The sequence below is a fragment of the Hemibagrus wyckioides genome, linkage group LG20 (assembly GCF_019097595.1).
Source record: "Hemibagrus wyckioides isolate EC202008001 linkage group LG20, SWU_Hwy_1.0, whole genome shotgun sequence".
Taxonomy (NCBI): domain Eukaryota; kingdom Metazoa; phylum Chordata; class Actinopteri; order Siluriformes; family Bagridae; genus Hemibagrus; species Hemibagrus wyckioides.
In genome coordinates this window covers 10,031,564-10,051,624 of record NC_080729.1, presented here as the reverse complement: position 1 = coordinate 10,051,624, position 20,061 = coordinate 10,031,564, and the positions used below count along the sequence as shown (strand labels likewise).

The 20,061-nt window shown below is 38.1% G+C and overlaps 4 non-coding genes and 6 pseudogenes across 4 annotated transcripts; 2 read left to right on the top strand and 8 right to left on the bottom strand.

Moving 5' to 3' along the window:
• Positions 1–8,741: 8,741 nt before the first annotated feature.
• LOC131342114 (U5 spliceosomal RNA) lies at positions 8,742–8,854 on the bottom strand. Its single transcript, XR_009202975.1, has one exon. It is a non-coding gene; the product is annotated as a U5 spliceosomal RNA (small nuclear RNA).
• Positions 8,855–9,118: 264 nt separating this feature from the next.
• Positions 9,119–9,406, bottom strand: LOC131342097 (U2 spliceosomal RNA; annotated as a pseudogene).
• A 493-nt stretch (positions 9,407–9,899) lies between these two features.
• On the bottom strand, positions 9,900–10,121 carry LOC131342103 (U2 spliceosomal RNA; annotated as a pseudogene).
• Positions 10,122–11,036: 915 nt separating this feature from the next.
• Positions 11,037–11,201, top strand: LOC131342099 (U2 spliceosomal RNA; annotated as a pseudogene).
• A 529-nt stretch (positions 11,202–11,730) lies between these two features.
• Positions 11,731–11,845, top strand: LOC131342115 (U5 spliceosomal RNA). The gene has a single exon (XR_009202976.1). It is a non-coding gene; the product is annotated as a U5 spliceosomal RNA (small nuclear RNA).
• Positions 11,846–13,071: 1,226 nt separating this feature from the next.
• Positions 13,072–13,186, bottom strand: LOC131342110 (U5 spliceosomal RNA). Its single transcript, XR_009202971.1, has one exon. It is a non-coding gene; the product is annotated as a U5 spliceosomal RNA (small nuclear RNA).
• A 265-nt stretch (positions 13,187–13,451) lies between these two features.
• LOC131342105 (U2 spliceosomal RNA) lies at positions 13,452–13,615 on the bottom strand (annotated as a pseudogene).
• Positions 13,616–13,967: 352 nt separating this feature from the next.
• LOC131342112 (U5 spliceosomal RNA) lies at positions 13,968–14,081 on the bottom strand. Its single transcript, XR_009202973.1, has one exon. It is a non-coding gene; the product is annotated as a U5 spliceosomal RNA (small nuclear RNA).
• A 272-nt stretch (positions 14,082–14,353) lies between these two features.
• LOC131342101 (U2 spliceosomal RNA) lies at positions 14,354–14,554 on the bottom strand (annotated as a pseudogene).
• A 2,753-nt stretch (positions 14,555–17,307) lies between these two features.
• Positions 17,308–18,540, bottom strand: LOC131342025 (uncharacterized; annotated as a pseudogene).
• Positions 18,541–20,061: the final 1,521 nt, after the last annotated feature.

Below are 20,061 nucleotides of genomic sequence, written 5' to 3'. Positions count from 1 at the left end.
GGGAAAGCGGTTTTTCAGACAAACGAATGTGTGCAGTTGATTGGGGCAGTTTTCTTTGACTTTTTTCACATGTTTGGGGTCAACGATGATATGAAATGTGATTGTTTAGTCTAAAATGAAAAAATTCCCAAAAAACATAGGAATGTCATAAAAAAATGAAATTTGATATGAAATATGATTTTTTTCATAAAAGTACAAAGATTCATATGAAACATGGAAAAATTGATATTCCATGAAAATTCACTTAACAAAGACAACTGTCAACATTTTTCATCGAACTGGCTCGTTTCGTGCTTCAGCGCAGTGTGTTCTCCTCATTGTGCTTCTCAGGCGCTGAAAATGCGATTCCGCAAGTCTCAGCGCTCTACGAGCAAGGGAAAGCGGTTTTTCAGACAAACGAATGTGTGCAGTTGATTGGGGCAGTTTTCTTTGACTTTTTTCACATGTTTGGGGTCAACTATGATATGAAATGTGATTGTTTAGTCTAAAATGAAAAAATTCCCAAAAAACATAGGAATGTCATAAAAAATATGAATTTTGATATGAAATATGATTTTTTTCATCAAAGTGCCAAAATTCATATGAAACATGTTATAAATGCTATTCCATGAAAATTCACTTAACAAAGACAACTGTCAACATTTTTCATCGAACTGGCTCGTTTCGTGCTTCAGCGCAGTGTGTTCTCCTCATTGTGCTTCTCAGGCGCTGAAAATGCGATTCCGCAAGTCTCAGCGCTCTACGAGCAAGGGAAAGCGGTTTTTCAGACAAACGAATGTGTGCAGTTGATTGGGGCAGTTTTCTTTGACTTTTTTCACATGTTTGGGGTCAACTATGATATGAAATGTGATTGTTTAGTCTAAAATGAAAAAATTCATAAGACACATAGGAATGTCATAAAAAATATGAATTTTGATATGAAATATGATTTTTTTCATCAAAGTGCCAAAATTCATATGAAACATGTTATGAATGCTATTCCATGAAAATTCACTTAACAAAGACAACTGTCAACATTTTTCATCGAACTGGCTCGTTTCGTGCTTCAGCGCAGTGTGTTCTCCTCATTGTGCTTCTCAGGCGCTGAAAATGCGATTCCGCAAGTCTCAGCGCTCTACGAGCAAGGGAAAGCGGTTTTTCAGACAAACGAATGTGTGCAGTTGATTGGGGCAGTTTTCTTTGACTTTTTTCACATGTTTGGGGTCAACTATGATATGAAATGTGATTGTTTAGTCTAAAATGAAAAAAATCATAAGACACATAGGAATGTCATAAAAAATATGAATTTTGATATGAAATATGATTTTTTTCATCAAAGTGCCAAAATTCATATGAAACATGTTATAAATGCTATTCCATGAAAATTCACTTAACAAAGACAACTGTCAACATTTTTCATCGAACTGGCTCGTTTCGTGCTTCAGCGCAGTGTGTTCTCCTCATTGTGCTTCTCAGGCGCTGAAAATGCGATTCCGCAAGTCTCAGCGCTCTACGAGCAAGGGAAAGCGGTTTTTCAGACAAACGAATGTGTGCAGTTGATTGGGGCAGTTTTCTTTGACTTTTTTCACATGTTTGGGGTCAACTATGATATGAAATGTGATTGTTTAGTCTAAAATGAAAAAATTCATGACACATAGGAATGTCATAAAAAATATGAATTTTGATATGAAATATGATTTTTTTCATCAAAGTGCCAAAATTCATATGAAACATGTTATGAATGCTATTCCATGAAAATTCACTTAACAAAGACAACTGTCAACATTTTTCATCGAACTGGCTCGTTTCGTGCTTCAGCGCAGTGTGTTCTCCTCATTGTGCTTCTCAGGCGCTGAAAATGCGATTCCGCAAGTCTCAGCGCTCTACGAGCAAGGGAAAGCGGTTTTTCAGACAAACGAATGTGTGCAGTTGATTGGGGCAGTTTTCTTTGACTTTTTTCACATGTTTGGGGTCAACTATGATATGAAATGTGATTGTTTAGTCTAAAATGAAAAAATTCATAAGACACATAGGAATGTCATAAAAAATATGAATTTTGATATGAAATATGATTTTTTTCATCAAAGTGCCAAAATTCATATGAAACATGTTATAAATGCTATTCCATGAAAATTCACTTAACAAAGACAACTGTCAACATTTTTCATCGAACTGGCTCGTTTCGTGCTTCAGCGCAGTGTGTTCTCCTCATTGTGCTTCTCAGGCGCTGAAAATGCGATTCCGCAAGTCTCAGCGCTCTACGAGCAAGGGAAAGCGGTTTTTCAGACAAACGAATGTGTGCAGTTGATTGGGGCAGTTTTCTTTGACTTTTTTCACATGTTTGGGGTCAACGATGATATGAAATGTGATTGTTTAGTCTAAAATGAAAAAATTCATAAGACACATAGGAATGTCATAAAAAATATGAATTTTGATATGAAATATGATTTTTTTCATAAAAGTACAAAGATTCATATGAAACATGTTATAAATGCTATTCCATGAAAATTCACTTAACAAAGACAACTGTCAACATTTTTCATCGAACTGGCTCGTTTCGTGCTTCAGCGCAGTGTGTTCTCCTCATTGTGCTTCTCAGGCGCTGAAAATGCGATTCCGCAAGTCTCAGCGCTCTACGAGCAAGGGAAAGCGGTTTTTCAGACAAACGAATGTGTGCAGTTGATTGGGGCAGTTTTCTTTGACTTTTTTCACATGTTTGGGGTCAACTATGATATGAAATGTGATTGTTTAGTCTAAAATGAAAAAATTCATAAGACACATAGGAATGTCATAAAAAATATGAATTTTGATATGAAATATGATTTTTTTCATCAAAGTGCCAAAATTCATATGAAACATGTTATAAATGCTATTCCATGAAAATTCACTTAACAAAGACAACTGTCAACATTTTTCATCGAACTGGCTCGTTTCGTGCTTCAGCGCAGTGTGTTCTCCTCATTGTGCTTCTCAGGCGCTGAAAATGCGATTCCGCAAGTCTCAGCGCTCTACGAGCAAGGGAAAGCGGTTTTTCAGACAAACGAATGTGTGCAGTTGATTGGGGCAGTTTTCTTTGACTTTTTTCACATGTTTGGGGTCAACGATGATATGAAATGTGATTGTTTGGTCTAAAATGAAAAAATTCCCAAAAAACATAGGAATGTCATAAAAAAATGAAATTTGATATGAAATATGATTTTTTTCATAAAAGTACAAAGATTCATATGAAACATGGAAAAATTGATATTCCATGAAAATTCATTTAACAAAGACAACTGTCAACATTTTTCATCGAACTGGCTCGTTTCGTGCTTCAGCGCAGTGTGTTCTCCTCATTGTGCTTCTCAGGCGCTGAAAATGCGATTCCGCAAGTCTCAGCGCTCTACGAGCAAGGGAAAGCGGTTTTTCAAACAAACGAATGTGTGCAGTTGATTGGGGCAGTTTTCTTTGACTTTTTTCACATGTTTGGGGTCAACGGTGATATGAAATGTGATTGTTTAGTCTAAAATGAAAAAATTCATAATACACATAGGAATGTCATAAAAAATATGAATTTTGATATGAAATATGATTTTTTTCATCATAGTGGAAAAATTCATATGAAACATGGAATAAATGATATTCTATGAAAATTCACTTAATAAAGACAACTTTCAACATTTTTCATCGAACTGGCTCGTTTCGTGCCTCAGCGCAGTGTGTTCTCCTCATTGTGCTTCTCAGGCGCTGAAAATGCGATTCCGCAAGTCTCAGCGCTCTACGAGCAAGGGAAAGCGGTTTTTCAGACAAACGAATGTGTGCAGTTGATTGGGGCAGTTTTCTTTGACTTTTTTCACATGTTTGGGGTCAACGATGATATGAAATGTGATTGTTTGGTCTAAAATGAAAAAATTCCCAAAAAACATAGGAATGTCATAAAAAAATGAAATTTGATATGAAATATGATTTTTTTCATAAAAGTACAAAGATTCATATGAAACATGGAAAAATTGATATTCCATGAAAATTCATTTAACAAAGACAACTGTCAACATTTTTCATCGAACTGGCTCGTTTCGTGCTTCAGCGCAGTGTGTTCTCCTCATTGTGCTTCTCAGGCGCTGAAAATGCGATTCCGCAAGTCTCAGCGCTCTACGAGCAAGGGAAAGCGGTTTTTCAGACAAACGAATGTGTGCAGTTGATTGGGGCAGTTTTCTTTGACTTTTTTCACATGTTTGGGGTCAACGATGATATGAAATGTGATTGTTTAGTCTAAAATGAAAAAATTTCCAAAAAACATAGGAATGTCATAAAAAAATGAAATTTGATATGAAATATGATTTTTTTCATAAAAGTACAAAGATTCATATGAAACATGGAAAAATTGATATTCCATGAAAATTCACTTAACAAAGACAACTGTCAACATTTTTCATCGAACTGGCTCGTTTCGTGCTTCAGCGCAGTGTGTTCTCCTCATTGTGCTTCTCAGGCGCTGAAAATGCGATTCCGCAAGTCTCAGCGCTCTACGAGCAAGGGAAAGCGGTTTTTCAGACAAACGAATGTGTGCAGTTGATTGGGGCAGTTTTCTTTGACTTTTTTCACATGTTTGGGGTCAACTATGATATGAAATGTGATTGTTTAGTCTAAAATGAAAAAAATCATAAGACACATAGGAATGTCATAAAAAATATGAATTTTGATATGAAATATGATTTTTTTCATCAAAGTGCCAAAATTCATATGAAACATGTTATAAATGCTATTCCATGAAAATTCACTTAACAAAGACAACTGTCAACATTTTTCATCGAACTGGCTCGTTTCGTGCTTCAGCGCAGTGTGTTCTCCTCATTGTGCTTCTCAGGCGCTGAAAATGCGATTCCGCAAGTCTCAGCGCTCTACGAGCAAGGGAAAGCGGTTTTTCAGACAAACGAATGTGTGCAGTTGATTGGGGCAGTTTTCTTTGACTTTTTTCACATGTTTGGGGTCAACGATGATATGAAATGTGATTGTTTAGTCTAAAATGAAAAAATTCCCAAAAAACATAGGAATGTCATAAAAAATATGAATTTTGATATGAAATATGATTTTTTTCATAAAAGTACAAAGATTCATATGAAACATGGAAAAATTGATATTCCATGAAAATTCATTTAACAAAGACAACTGTCAACATTTTTCATCGAACTGGCTCGTTTCGTGCTTCAGCGCAGTGTGTTCTCCTCATTGTGCTTCTCAGGCGCTGAAAATGCGATTCCGCAAGTCTCAGCGCTCTACGAGCAAGGGAAAGCGGTTTTTCAGACAAACGAATGTGTGCAGTTGATTGGGGCAGTTTTCTTTGACTTTTTTCACATGTTTGGGGTCAACGATGATATGAAATGTGATTGTTTAGTCTAAAATGAAAAAATTTCCATAAGATACATAGGAATGTCATAAAAAATATGAAATTTGATATGAAATATGATTTTTTTCATAAAAGTACAAAGATTCATATGAAACATGTTATAAATGCTATTCCATGAAAATTCACTTAACAAAGACAACTGTCAACATTTTTCATCGAACTGGCTCGTTTCGTGCTTCAGCGCAGTGTGTTCTCCTCATTGTGCTTCTCAGGCGCTGAAAATGCGATTCCGCAAGTCTCAGCGCTCTACGAGCAAGGGAAAGCGGTTTTTCAGACAAACGAATGTGTGCAGTTGATTGGGGCAGTTTTCTTTGACTTTTTTCACATGTTTGGGGTCAACTATGATATGAAATGTGATTGTTTAGTCTAAAATGAAAAAATTCATGACACATAGGAATGTCATAAAAAATATGAATTTTGATATGAAATATGATTTTTTTCATCAAAGTGCCAAAATTCATATGAAACATGTTATAAATGCTATTCCATGAAAATTCACTTAACAAAGACAACTGTCAACATTTTTCATCGAACTGGCTCGTTTCGTGCTTCAGCGCAGTGTGTTCTCCTCATTGTGCTTCTCAGGCGCTGAAAATGCGATTCCGCAAGTCTCAGCGCTCTACGAGCAAGGGAAAGCGGTTTTTCAAACAAACGAATGTGTGCAGTTGATTGGGGCAGTTTTCTTTGACTTTTTTCACATGTTTGGGGTCAACGGTGATATGAAATGTGATTGTTTAGTCTAAAATGAAAAAATTCATAATACACATAGGAATGTCATAAAAAATATGAATTTTGATATGAAATATGATTTTTTTCATCATAGTGGAAAAATTCATATGAAACATGGAATAAATGATATTCTATGAAAATTCACTTAATAAAGACAACTTTCAACATTTTTCATCGAACTGGCTCGTTTCGTGCCTCAGCGCAGTGTGTTCTCCTCATTGTGCTTCTCAGGCGCTGAAAATGCGATTCCGCAAGTCTCAGCGCTCTACGAGCAAGGGAAAGCGGTTTTTCAGACAAACGAATGTGTGCAGTTGATTGGGGCAGTTTTCTTTGACTTTTTTCACATGTTTGGGGTCAACTATGATATGAAATGTGATTGTTTAGTCTAAAATGAAAAAATTCCCAAAAAACATAGGAATGTCATAAAAAATATGAATTTTGATATGAAATATGATTTTTTTCATCAAAGTGCCAAAATTCATATGAAACATGTTATAAATGCTATTCCATGAAAATTCACTTAACAAAGACAACTGTCAACATTTTTCATCGAACTGGCTCGTTTCGTGCTTCAGCGCAGTGTGTTCTCCTCATTGTGCTTCTCAGGCGCTGAAAATGCGATTCCGCAAGTCTCAGCGCTCTACGAGCAAGGGAAAGCGGTTTTTCAGACAAACGAATGTGTGCAGTTGATTGGGGCAGTTTTCTTTGACTTTTTTCACATGTTTGGGGTCAACTATGATATGAAATGTGATTGTTTAGTCTGAAATGAAAAAATTCCCAAAAAACATAGGAATGTCATAAAAAAATGAAATTTGATATGAAATATGATTTTTTTCATAAAAGTACAAAGATTCATATGAAACATGGAAAAATTGATATTCCATGAAAATTCACTTAACAAAGACAACTGTCAACATTTTTCATCGAACTGGCTCGTTTCGTGCTTCAGCGCAGTGTGTTCTCCTCATTGTGCTTCTCAGGCGCTGAAAATGCGATTCCGCAAGTCTCAGCGCTCTACGAGCAAGGGAAAGCGGTTTTTCAGACAAACGAATGTGTGTAGTTGATTGGGGCAGTTTTCTTTGACTTTTTTCACATGTTTGGGGTCAACTATGATATGAAATTTGATTGTTTAGTCTAAAATGAAAAAAGTCATAAGACACATAGGAATGTCATAAAAAATATGAATTTTGATATGAAATATGATTTTTTTCATCATAGTGGAAAAATTCATATGAAACATGGAATAAATGATATTCTATGAAAATTCACTTAATAAAGACAACTTTCAACATTTTTCATCAACCTGGCTCGTTTCGTGCTTCAGCGCAGTGTGTTCTCTGCATTGTGCTTCTCAGGCGCTGAAAATGCGATTCCGCAAGTCTCAGGGCTCTACGAGCAAGGGAAAGCGGTTTTTCAGATAAACGAATGTGTGCAGATGATTGGGGCAGTTTTCTTTGAATTTTTTCACATGTTTGGGGTCAACTATGATATGAAATGTGATTGTTTAGTCTAAAATGAAAAAATTCATAAGACACATAGGAATGTCATAAAAAATATGAATTTTGATATGAAATATGATTTTTTTCATCATAGTGGAAAAATTCATATGAAACATGGAATAAATGATATTCTATGAAAATTCACTTAATAAAGACAACTTTCAACATTTTTCATCAAACTGGCTCGTTTCGTGCCTCAGCGCAGTGTGTTCTCCTCATTGTGCTTCTCATGCGGTGAAAATGCGATTCCGCAAGTCTCAGCGCTCTACGAGCAAGGGAAAGCGATTTTCAGATAACCGAATGTGTGCAGTTGTATGGGGCAGTTTTCTTTGACTTTTTTCACATGTTTGGGGTCAACTATGATATGAAATGTGATTGTTTAGACTAAAATGAAAAAATTCATAAGACACATAGGAATGTCATAAAAAATATGAATTTTGATATGAAATATGATTTTTTTCATCATAGTGGAAAAATTCATATGAAACATTTAATAAATGATATTCTATGAAAATTCACTTAATAAAGACAACTTTCAACATTTTTCATCAAACTGGCTCGTTTCGTGCCTCAGCGCAGTGTGTTCTCTGCATTGTGCTTCTCATGCGGTGAAAATGCGATTCCGCAAGTCTCAGCGTACTACGAGTAAGGGAAAGCGGTTTTCAGATAAACGAATGTGTGCAGTTGAATGGGGCAGTTTTCTTTGACTCATTCACGGTTGGGGTCAACGATGATATGAAATGTGACTGATTACTTTAAAACACCAAAATTCATGAGAAACATAGGAAAGTGATTAAATTATGAATTTTGTTAGTTTTAGTCTTCTCAAGGCCAGAGTAAGGATTGTACGTGAACCCAGACCAAGGCCAAAAAGCCAGACCAGTTAACACAATTGATTCTAGCTAAAAAGCCTGAGAAGCAATCCTACACAAAGCCCATTCCATCTATTCTCCTTTTTAAACCCAGTCAAAGCCAAAAACCAGAGCAGAGAACACTTGATCTTAACCAAAAGGCCAAGAAGCAATAAACTTTTATCTCCTCTGCTTAACAGACAGCCTCAGGACACACCTATACAGGCATGCATAACGTCACATAACCAAATAAGTCCCAACTCCTGGAAACTACTCATTTAACATTGAAGCATACACAGCTTTGCCAGAGCAATGCTCACAAAAATACATCAAACTCATTGACACTCCACTCCAGAAATCTTTAATGAAAGGCAAAAGATTCATGCATGACTTAAGAGAAACCAGAGCTTTAAAGAAAAAAAAAAAGCAAGCAGCACCGGTAAACCCTTGTCAGAGAAACACAATGCTCAATGAGGGTATGGCCGGCCCCTTGGGTTGGTTGAGTGGAGAGAACGGGTGGGGAAAGGTTGACGAGCAACAACTGACAGTGGTGAGCAGAAGGAGGTGAAGATAGGCTAGGGAACAGGGCGGGTTGAATTGAGACAAAATTTGGTAAGTCAGTAAGTCAGTAAATCAGTAATTCAGTAATTGATTCTCCTTCATTTTACATCAGAAAACGGTGCACCAATCCTGGATGTACTGCAATACGAGGCCGATCCGCGGAGCAGACGTAGCAAGCCACTTTTCCCGCTCCCCGGTCTAAAAAGTCTTTTTAATATATAGGACGTATGAGATATTAAACTGATACGAACAGATATTTTTTTTCAATCCAAATCATACCTATACCCATACCTAACTATTCGCCTTCTCAAGGCCAGACTAAGAAGTGCAATGTGAGTACAGTCACAGCCCAAAGCCAGACCAGGGAACACTTGATCTTAACCAAAAGGGCAAGAAGCAATAAACTTTTATCTCCTCTGCTTAACAGACAGCCTCAGGCCACACCTATACAAGTATGCATAAAATCACATAACCAAATAAGAAACATTTAGAAAACAAACTGGAAATATGCACAACTTTGCCAGAGCAAAGCTCCCAAAAATACATCAAACTCATTGATGTTCCTCTTCAAGCTTTAATAAAAGGCAAAAGATTTATGCATGGCTTAAGAAATACCAGAGCCATAAAGAAACAAAGATGAGCAGCACAAGGAAACCCTTGTTGGAGAAAAACAATGCTCGATGAGGGTAAGGCCGGCCCCTTGGGTTGGTTGAGTGGAGAAAGGGTGGGGAAAGGTTGACGAGCAACAACTGACAGTGGTGAGCAGAAGGAGGTGAAGATAGGCTAGGGAACAGGGCAGGTTGAATGCAGATACAATTTGGTAAGTAAGTAACTAAATCAGTAAGTCAGTCAATCAGTAAGTCAGTCATTTTTTCTTCTTCATTTTAGATCAGAAAATGGTGCACCAAGACTGGAAGTACTGCAATACCAGGCCGATCAGCGGCGGAGAAATAGCAAGCCCCTTTTCCTGCTCCCAGATCTAAAAGTCTGTTTAATATAGAGGATGTATGAGATATTAAACTGATAAGAACAGATTTTTTTATCAAATCCAAATCCTACCCATATCCATACCTAACCATTCACCTTGTCAAGGCCAGACAAAGGCCAAAAAGCCAGACCAGTGAACACAATAGATCTTTACTAAAAAGCCTGACAAGCGATCCTACACAAAATTAATGAGTTTGATGTATTTTTGTGAGCTATGCTCTGGCAAAGCTTGATGCTTCAATGTTAAATGGGTAGTTTTCAGTACTTGGGTCTTATTTCATTACGTGACATTATGCATACCTGTATAGGTGTGGTCTGACGCTGTCCGTTCAGCCGAAGAGATAAATGTTTATTGCTTCTTGGCCTTTTGGCTAAGATCAAGTGTTCTCTGGTCTGGCTTTGGGCTGTGACTGTATTCACATTGCACTTCTTAGTCTGCCTTTGAGAAGGCGAGTGTGACGGAAAGGATATAAAAAAAATAAATAGAAAGAAAAAAAAAAGGGGCCGGCCTTACCATCATCGAGCATTGTGTTTCTCCGAAAAGGGTTTCCTGGTGCTGCTTGCCTTTTTGTTTTCCTGGCTCTGGTTTCTCTTAAGTCATGTGTAACTCTTTTGTGGTTTACTAAAGCTTTCTGTGTAGAGGAAAAGCAGTGAGCTTGATGTGTTTTTATGAGCTTTGCTCTGACAAAGCTGTGTATGCTTCAATGTTAAATGGGTAGTTCCCAGGAGTTGGGTCTTATTTCCTTAGGTGACTTTATGTATGCCTGTATAGGTATGGCCTGAGGCTGTCCTTTAAGCAGAGGAGATAAATGTTTATTGCTTCTTTGCCTTTTGGCTAAGATCAAGTGTTCTCTGGTCTGGTTTTGGGCTTTGACTGGGTTTAAAAAGGAGAATAGATGGAATGGGCTTTGTGTAGGATTGCTTCTCAGGCTTTTTAGCTAGGATAAATTGTGTTAACTGGTCTGGCCTTTTGGCCTTGGTCTGGGTTCAGGTTACAATCCTTAGTCTGGCCTTGAAAAGCTGAATGGTTAGGTATGGATATGGGTAGGATTTGGAGTGGAAAAACAAATCTGTTCTTATCAGTTTGATATCTCATATGTCCTCTATATTAAACAGATTTTTAGAGCTGGGAGCCGGAAAAGGGGCTTGCTACATCTGCTCCGCAGATCAGCTTGGTATTGCAGTACATCCAGGCTTGGTGCACCGTTTTCTGATGTAAAATGAAGGAGAATCAAGTACAGAATTATTGACTTACTTACTTAATTATTGACTTACTTACAAATTATCTCTCAATTCAACCCTCCCTGTTCCCTAGCCTATCTTCGCCTCCTTCTGCTCACCACTGTCAGTTGTTGCTCCTCAACCTTTCCCCACCCTTTCTTCACTTAACCAACCCAAGGGGCCGGCCTTACCCTCATTGAGCATTGTGTTTCTCCGACAAGGGTTTCCTGGTGCTGCTTTGGTGCTGTATAGGTATGGTCTGATGCTGTCCGTTAAACCAAAGAGATAAAAGTTTATTGCTTCTTGGCCTTTTGGCTAAGATCAAGTGTTCTCTGGTCTGGCTTTGGGCTTTGACTGTATTCACAGTACACTTCTGAGTCTGGCTTTGAGAAGGCGAGTGTGATGGAAAGGATATAAAAAAAATGAAAGAAAAATAAAAGGGGCCTGCCTTACCCTCATCGAGCATTGTGTTTCTCCGACAAGAGTTTCCTGGTGCTGCTCGGCTTTTTTTTCTTCATAGTTCTGGTTTCTCTTAAATCAAGCATAAAACATTTGCCTTTTAGTAAAGCTTTCTGTGGAGAGGTACATCAATAAGTTTGATATATTTTTATGAGCTTTGCTCTGGCAAAGCTGTGTATGCTTGAATGTTAAATGGGTAGGTTCCAGGAGTTGGGTCTCATTTGCTTATGTGACTTTATGCATGCCGGAATAGATGTGGCCTGAGGCTGTCCGTTAAGCAGAGGAGATAAAAGTTTATTGCTCCTTGGCCTTTTGGCTAAGATCAAGTGTTCTCTGGTCTGGTTTTGGGCTTTAAGAAGAAGCAGAATAGACATCATTTTTCATAACTAAGGAACGGGATAAAAAAAATGAATTTTGATATGAAATATGATTTTTTTCATCAAAGTGCAAAAATTCATATGAAACATGGAATAAGTGATATTCCATGAAAATTCACTAAACAAAGTCAACTTTCAACATTTTTCATCGAACTAGCTCGTTTCCTGCCTCGGCGCAGTGTGTTCTCTGCATTGTGCTTCTCTGGCGCTGAAAATGCGATTCCGCAAGTCTCAGCGCTCTACGAGCAAGTGAATGCAATTTTTCAGACAAACGCATGTGTGCAGTTGAATGGGGCAGTTTTCTTTGACTTTTTTCACGTTTGGGGTCAACTATGATATGAAATGCAATTGTTTACTTTAAAATGCAAAAATTCATAAGACACATAGGAAACTCATAAAAAAATGAATTTTGATATGAAATATGATTTTTTTTCATCAAGTGCAAAAATTCATATGAAACATGGAAAAAGTGATATTCCATGAAAATTCACTTAACAAAGACAACTTTCAACATTTTTCATCGAACTGGCTCGTTTCAGACAAACGAATGTGTGCAGTTGAATGGGGCAGTTTTCTTTGACTTATTCACGGTTGGGGTCAACGATGATATGAAATGTGATTGATTACTCTAAAATACCAAAATTCATGAGAAAGATAGGAAAGTGATAAAATTATGAATTTTGTTATTTTTAGTCTTCTCAAGGCCAGACTAAGGATTGTACGTGAACCCAGACCAAGGCCAAAAAGCCAGACCTGTGAACACAATAGATCTTAACTAAAAAGCCCGACAAACGATCCTACACAAACCCTATTCCATCTATTCTCCTTCCCAAACCCAGTCAAAGCCCAAAACCAGACCAGAGAATACTTGATCTTTTGCCAAAAGGCCAAGAAGCAATAAAATTTTATCTCCTCTGCTTAACGGACAGCCTCAGGTCACACCTATACAGGCATGTATAAAATCACATAACCAAATAAGACCCAACTGCTGGAAACTACCCATTTAACATTGAGACATACACAGCTTTGCCAGAGCAAAGCTCACAAAAATACATCAAACTCATTGCTGTTCTTTTCCACAGAAATCTTTAATAAAAGGTGAAATATTTACACATAAATTAAGAAAAACCAGAGCTATAAAAAAAAAAAAAAAAAAAAAGGTGAGCCGCATCAGGAAACCCTTGTCGGAGAAACACAATGCTCGATGAGGGTAAGGCCGGCCCCTTGGGTTGGTTGAAAGGAGAAAGGGTGGGGAAAGGTTGACGAGCAACAACTGACAGTGGTGAGCAGAAGGAGGCGAAGATAGGCTAGGGAACAGGGCGGGTTGAATTGAGAGATAATTTGGTAAGTAAATAAGTAAGTCAGTAATTCAATAATTTATTCTCCTTCATTTTACATCAGAAAATGGTGCACCAAGCCTGGAAGTACTACAATGCCAGGCTGATCCGCGGAGCAGACATAGCAAGTCACTTTTCCGGCTCCCAGCTCTAAAAAGTCTGTTTAATATATAGGACGTATGAGATATTAAACTGATGAGAACAGTTTTTTTTTCAATTCAAATCCTACCCATATCCATACCTAACCATTCGCATTCTCAAGGCCAGAGTAAGGATTGTAACGTGAACCCAGACAAAGGCAAAAAAGCCAGACCAGTGAACACAATAGATCCTAGCTAAAAAGCCTGAGAAGCGATCCTACACAAACCCCATTCCATCTATTCTCCTTCTCAAACCCAGTCAAAGCCAAAAACTAGACCAGAGAACACTTGAGCTTAGCCAAAAGGCCAAGAAGCAATAAAATTTTATCTCCTCTGCTTAACAGAGAGCCTCAGGACACACCTATACAGGCATGTATAACGTCACATAACCAAATAAGTCCCAACTCCTGGAAACTACCCATTTAACATTGAAGCATACACAGCTTTGCCAGAGCAAAGCTCACAAAAATACATCAAACTCCTTGATGTCCCTCTCCACAGAACTCTTTAATAAAAGGCAAAATATTTATGCATGAATTTAGAAAAACCAGAGATATAAAGAAACAACGGTGAGCAGCACCAGGAAACCCTTGTTGGAGAAGCACAATGCTCGATGAGGGTAAGGCCGGCCCTTTGGGTTGGTTGAGTGGAGAATGGGTGGGGAAAGGTTGACGAGCAACAGCTGACAGTGGTGAGCATAAGGAGGCGAAGATTGGCTAGGGAACAGGGCAGGTTGAATGCAGACATAATTTGGTAAGTAAGTATCTAAGCCAGTAAGTCAGTCAATCAGTGAGTCAGTCATTTTTTCTCCTTCATTTTACATCAGAAAACTGTGCGCCAAGCCTGGAAGTACTGCAATACCAGGCCGATCCGCGGAGCGGACGTAGCAAGCCACTTTTCTGGCTCCCAGATCTAAAAATCTGAGGACGTATCAGATATTAAACTGATAAGAACAGATTTTTTTTTCAATCCAAATCCTACCCATATCCTTACCTAACCATTCACCTTCTCAAGGCCAGACTAAGGATTGTAACATGAACCCAGACCAAGGCAAAAAAGCCAGACCAGTGAACACAATAGATCCTAGCTAAAAACCCTGAGAAGCGATCCTACACAAACCCCATTCCATCTATTCTCCTTCTCAAACCCTGTCAAAGCCCAAAAACAGACCAGAGAACACTTGATCTTAGCCAGGGGTGTCAAACATACGGCCCGCGGGCCGAATACGGCCCACTAAGGCGTCCAATACGGCCCGCTGTATGATTTGAATAAATAATATTAAATCTTTTTTATTATCATTACTATTATTAGTAGTAGTATTAAATAAAGTCTATGGTATTTTTGCTGCAATATTGTGTTTGGTTTTATTCATTTTTTTATTTTATCATTGATAATTTAATTGCGCTGCTATTGCGCTTCTGCCGGAACGTCTAACACGCATGCGCATTCTAGAGCGGCGCCTAAATCAAATTTCGAACACGTCGGCTAATTGAAGATGTGTGGCAAGCACCCGCGATTTTAAAAATGTCCAAAAAAAGAAAAATTGATCTGGAAGGGCGGATGTTTCAGAAGAAATGGAAAGAGAAGTATTTCTTCTGTGAGGTCAACGGCAAGCCGGTATGTTTAATCTGCTCACAAGCCGTTGCTGTGCAAAACGAGTACAACATTAAACGGCACTATGACATACACGCAGAGAAATATGATAAATACACTGGACAGCTCCGAAAGGAAAAAGTTAATGATTTAGCATCAGCTTTGAAAAAAAAGCAATCAATGTTCACAAAAAGAGCAGGAACCGATGAAGCTGTAAAGGCCAGCTATTTGATTGAAATCGCAGCGGCATCAAAGCCATTTTCAGAGGGAGAATTCGTCAAGAAGTGTATGGTAAAGGCAGCAGAGCTTGTGTGTCCTGAGAAAAAACAGGCTTTTGCCAGTATTAGCTTGTCAAAAACTGGTTGCTGATGTTGATGCACTGGTCGAAGAAAAGAGAAGACAGGTGTCAGGAAGCAGGAATTAAAATCGTACGTATGTATACGTGCGTATGTCAAACTTAATGCTTTACAAATGCAATCTAGATTTTTATTTGTTAAAGAAAAGTTCTCATTTCTGGTTTATAGTTAATGTTCATATCCAAAGTGAATGATATTTTTTTCAATTTTTCATTTGCATTAACCATAAAGAATTTATTTTGTATATATTTTTTTTACATATAAGCTATTGAGTTGTTAAATATGTTAAAGGCAGTTTTTTAAAATTGTGGAGTGTTTTTGTAGTTTGTAAATTATATTGTAGCCTATAGCTTCATATTTAATGTAACTGTCTGTACAGAGTCTGTAGCATTTTTTTATTTCTTATTTTCTCATTACTAAAAAGTATGACAAATAATATTCATGTTCAAAGATTCTGAGGACTTATTAAATGCAGTTTTACAGAATATTGTGTCTTTCTAGGTTTTTTTTGCAAATTAATTTGTAATTTGGTGAACTCTGATTTAAAAAAAAAAAAGGAGATTCGGCCCGCACATGGTCACATTTCTTCTCATCCGGCCCTCACCCTAAAATGAGTTTGACACCCCTGATATAGAGGGTTGACTATTCTTAATTTATTAAGTAGATAGAAAACTGAAATGATTGAACATAACTCTATTTAAACGTAAACCTGGGTTTCCCCATACAAGTTTAAGTTTTTTCTAATGTAACTTTAAACCAAGGCATTCTCCATTCAAGTTTAAGTCGAGGCTACTCCATTCCAACATAAACCTAGGTTTCTCCATTCTGATTTAAGTTCACATGCTAAGATTAAAGAGGTGTATAATAATGATTTTCCATAGGCTCAGAATAAGTCAAAATTAACAATTTTATTTTGCCAGGCAGGTTCCACTTAGGTCAGTCTATTCAATTAGAAAAATACTAAACTCAGTAGCAATTAAAAGGATCAGCATAGTCTGAAAAACACAAGTTACAGAGTTAAAGTCATACCTGGCATTAGAGACACATAATAATAGTGTGGGAAGTTCTGAATGCAGATGCTTCCCTGAGTCTTTTGCCAATGCACCTTATATACACAAGAGAGACAAAGGGTCGTGCAATCTATGAGTCCACAGAAGGCCTGGTTTTGGACAGGTCATAAAGACACATCTGGCTTTTAGCCATTTGGTTCACACCAAATGGGTTGTAAAGGACATAGTTCAGATTCTTGTCTTGTGACCTGCGAGGGGGTTGAATAAGGTCATAAGGACAGGAGTACAGACTATGTGTAAACTTTAGTATACTCTGATTTGCAAATTAGACCTTTTTCAACAATCACATGAGCTTTAGAATGACATTAAATATGAATAACATCGTACAGTAAGTATATCATCATATCTTTCCAGTATTCCTTGCGACTAGAACCTGAAGGGTAAAAGAATGTACGTTCTTGGTGAGATCCAGAAAATAGTTCCACCACTGACTCCTTGAAGAGTGGGATTTACACAGGAATGTGAACTGTTTTATGACACACTTCCCAAAACCCCCCAATTTCCCCCAAGGTTTCTGTTTTTGCTAAAGATATAAAGATATGAAGATATAACTACATCACAGTCAATATTAATAATTTGGCCTGCCACATTACAATCCTCCCCTGGCCCCTTGGGACATTTTCAAAATAATTCCCAAGGGGACATTGCTGGGAATCTTACTGTAGCAGTCTCTGAATGGCTGGCACCTATAAGGGGTTAAGGGGTTAAATCTGAAATAATAGCATTGAAGTGTAGACAATATGAGAACAAGTCCACTGACAATCACACACCCACGGAACTTGAACTTGACAAGATCGCTGCTGTTCCCGTTGCTAGGTTTGCTTCCACCCGAGCCTGGTTCAGATGATACTCAGTCTGTAGTATAGTTTGTTGTACCAAATATATGGTGTCCGTTAGAGCTTTTGTGCTATGTTCAAAGAAAGTGTCTTCCCACCATGGGGAAACATCTGTGTCCAGTGGAATCCTCCCCAAGATATTTATATGACCCATTGAGAAATCCTCTGTAACCTCCCAGCAGAAGGTATGGTTTGCAGGGCAGGTCAGACCGCCATAGGTGAAGGAATTAATTTCACTGACGAAACACCACTGTGTGAGAGATACTTGAATCGCATCAGCATGACCATGCCATGACTGAACACTGATAAGCTTAGTATCATTGGAAGAGAAGGGTTGTAGTAAAGTATTACATGTACAAATAACAACTGGAAGTTTCATGACAACAGGTGCGAGTGGTAAACAAGGTCTCATCCCCTTTTAAAGTCATATATCCTGTTAGGTGGTCCCATTTAATGATCTGATCCTTCACTACTACACCTATAGAACATATAGTCGTGGAGTTCAAAAATACTTGCTCTTGGTGTATAAAAGGAAAATTGGCAAAAAAAAACAATGCAGCCGGTGCACTCATTCCCAGTGTATAACATCAATGTAGACAGTAATTCAGAGTATTTAATATCTTTCATCTTTTCTGATGCAAACCATCTATGCAAGTCTAAAATTTCTATAAGATCATTTAAAGCATGCCTAGGTGTCTTGAGAAGACGAAGGTCTAAAATATCTTGTCTTGCAGCAGTAAATAAATCCTGTGCATATGATCTGCAGGTTAAGTCATGTTCGATGGTACGGCTTTGATTGAATAATCTACGGCTGACCAATACAACCGCCTGCGCTTCAGATCTAACCGATTTGATATTTTCATTGCTATTGGTGATGTGTTAAAAACCAGTGGCCACCTGGTTTGCCAACTAAGCTGAGAATCGTGATTGTCCTGTTATTTTGTAAGTGTTGGGAATTGAGTTCACAGAGCAAAAGAGACCTGCTAAATTTCCAAACAGATCTCGTTTAGAACGTACGGGTGGAATTTGGACTGCAAGCCTGCCTTCATAATCGGAGATTAAATCATCGATTCGCGACTGTAGCTGTTTTATCATCCTCACTACAATGTTTTGCAAAAGCAGACTAAATATTTGAAATGTTATAGGTTACATGCGTCATTATCAAATTTACATCATGCAATGAAGTCTTATTAATGTTTCCCTTAATAAAACCACCTGGAGGGATTAGATATAATTTTGGCCATTGTTTAGGCTTACTATACCCACAAGTGTTCAGGTTGAAACAGTGATGTAGAGTCCATGAACAGTTTTGTGGTCCACTATAACTATTCACATCAGCCTCACATTTTCCCACACAATAAGTTCCTTCTCTTCCTCTAGTCCAAATGAAGTCTTTTGGTTTGTTTTCATCTGGAACATATGAAGTAATATTAAATTTGTATTCGGTGTAACTCATATATGTGTTGTTGATTGTTTCAGAGTGTGTGCATCTATATACTGCAGGTTCTAGATCCTTAGCATAGTAGCACATTTTAGGATCTACACCATTATTGAATTTTTCATAGAGAGTGCGCATACTCCCAACTTTCGATCCTGGCTCCAATTTAAGTTGATACCAGGCTGTTATATTATGAAAGGACGGGTATGACGGTTTGTCTCCTGAAATGTTTACTATTGTGGGATGTGTGGAACCTGCTATCAGCCTGAGAAAGAGCACAGAGAAATATTAGTGAATTATTGGCTGGACCTTTGAATAGTTTGCATTGGGACATGTGCTACCATCTTAATTTTCTCTTGATAGACATGGCCACACAGCTATTACAGATAACTTTAATCTCATAGGGCCCGTGCCACCCAGGAGAGAATGTACTTTGCTTTACAAAGACACGTATCATTATCATGTCTCCTTCTGTAAATATTGTTTCAGAAGTTGGATTGAAATGAGCATCATTAGTCAGGTCAGACTGTTGCTGTCTCAGCACAGCCTGAGCCTGCAACACTTTTAGCCTTTCGTGAAGCTGTTTCAGCACAGTCTGCTGTGTTGCAAGCATCAGAGGCCCCAAGCCTGCTGGAGAAATTTCTGGATCAGTGGGCAGTTTCATTACCTTTCCAGTCATAAGCTCGTATGGGCAAACACCTGTAGCTTTAGATGGGGTTGCTCACAATACAGTCAAACTGTGGGCAATGCATCAATCCACTTGTTTTGGTGAACACACCACGATCCTATGCTGTCTGGCTACACTCTCTCCCACTACGACTTTACAGTCACTAATCTCTTTCAGATTGCCTCTTCTACACAGGATGTAGTCTACCTGTGTGCTCCTACCTCCACTCTTGTAAGTCACCCTATGGTCAACCCTCTTCTGAAAATAAGTGTTAACCACAGCCATGTCCATCCTCTTAGCAAAGTCCACTACCATCTGTACTTCAAGGTTCCTTTTTCTTAACTCCAAACTTGCCCATCACCTCCTCATCACCTGTGTTCCCCTCACCAACATTAAAATCTGCTCCTATCACCACTCTCTCACCCATGGGAATACTCTTTATCACCTCATCTAATTCACTCCAGAATCTTTCTTTCTCCTCTAACTCACAATCTACCCATGGGGCATAACCACTAACAACATACAACATCACCCCTTCAATCTCTAACTTTAGACTCATCACCCTGTCTGACACT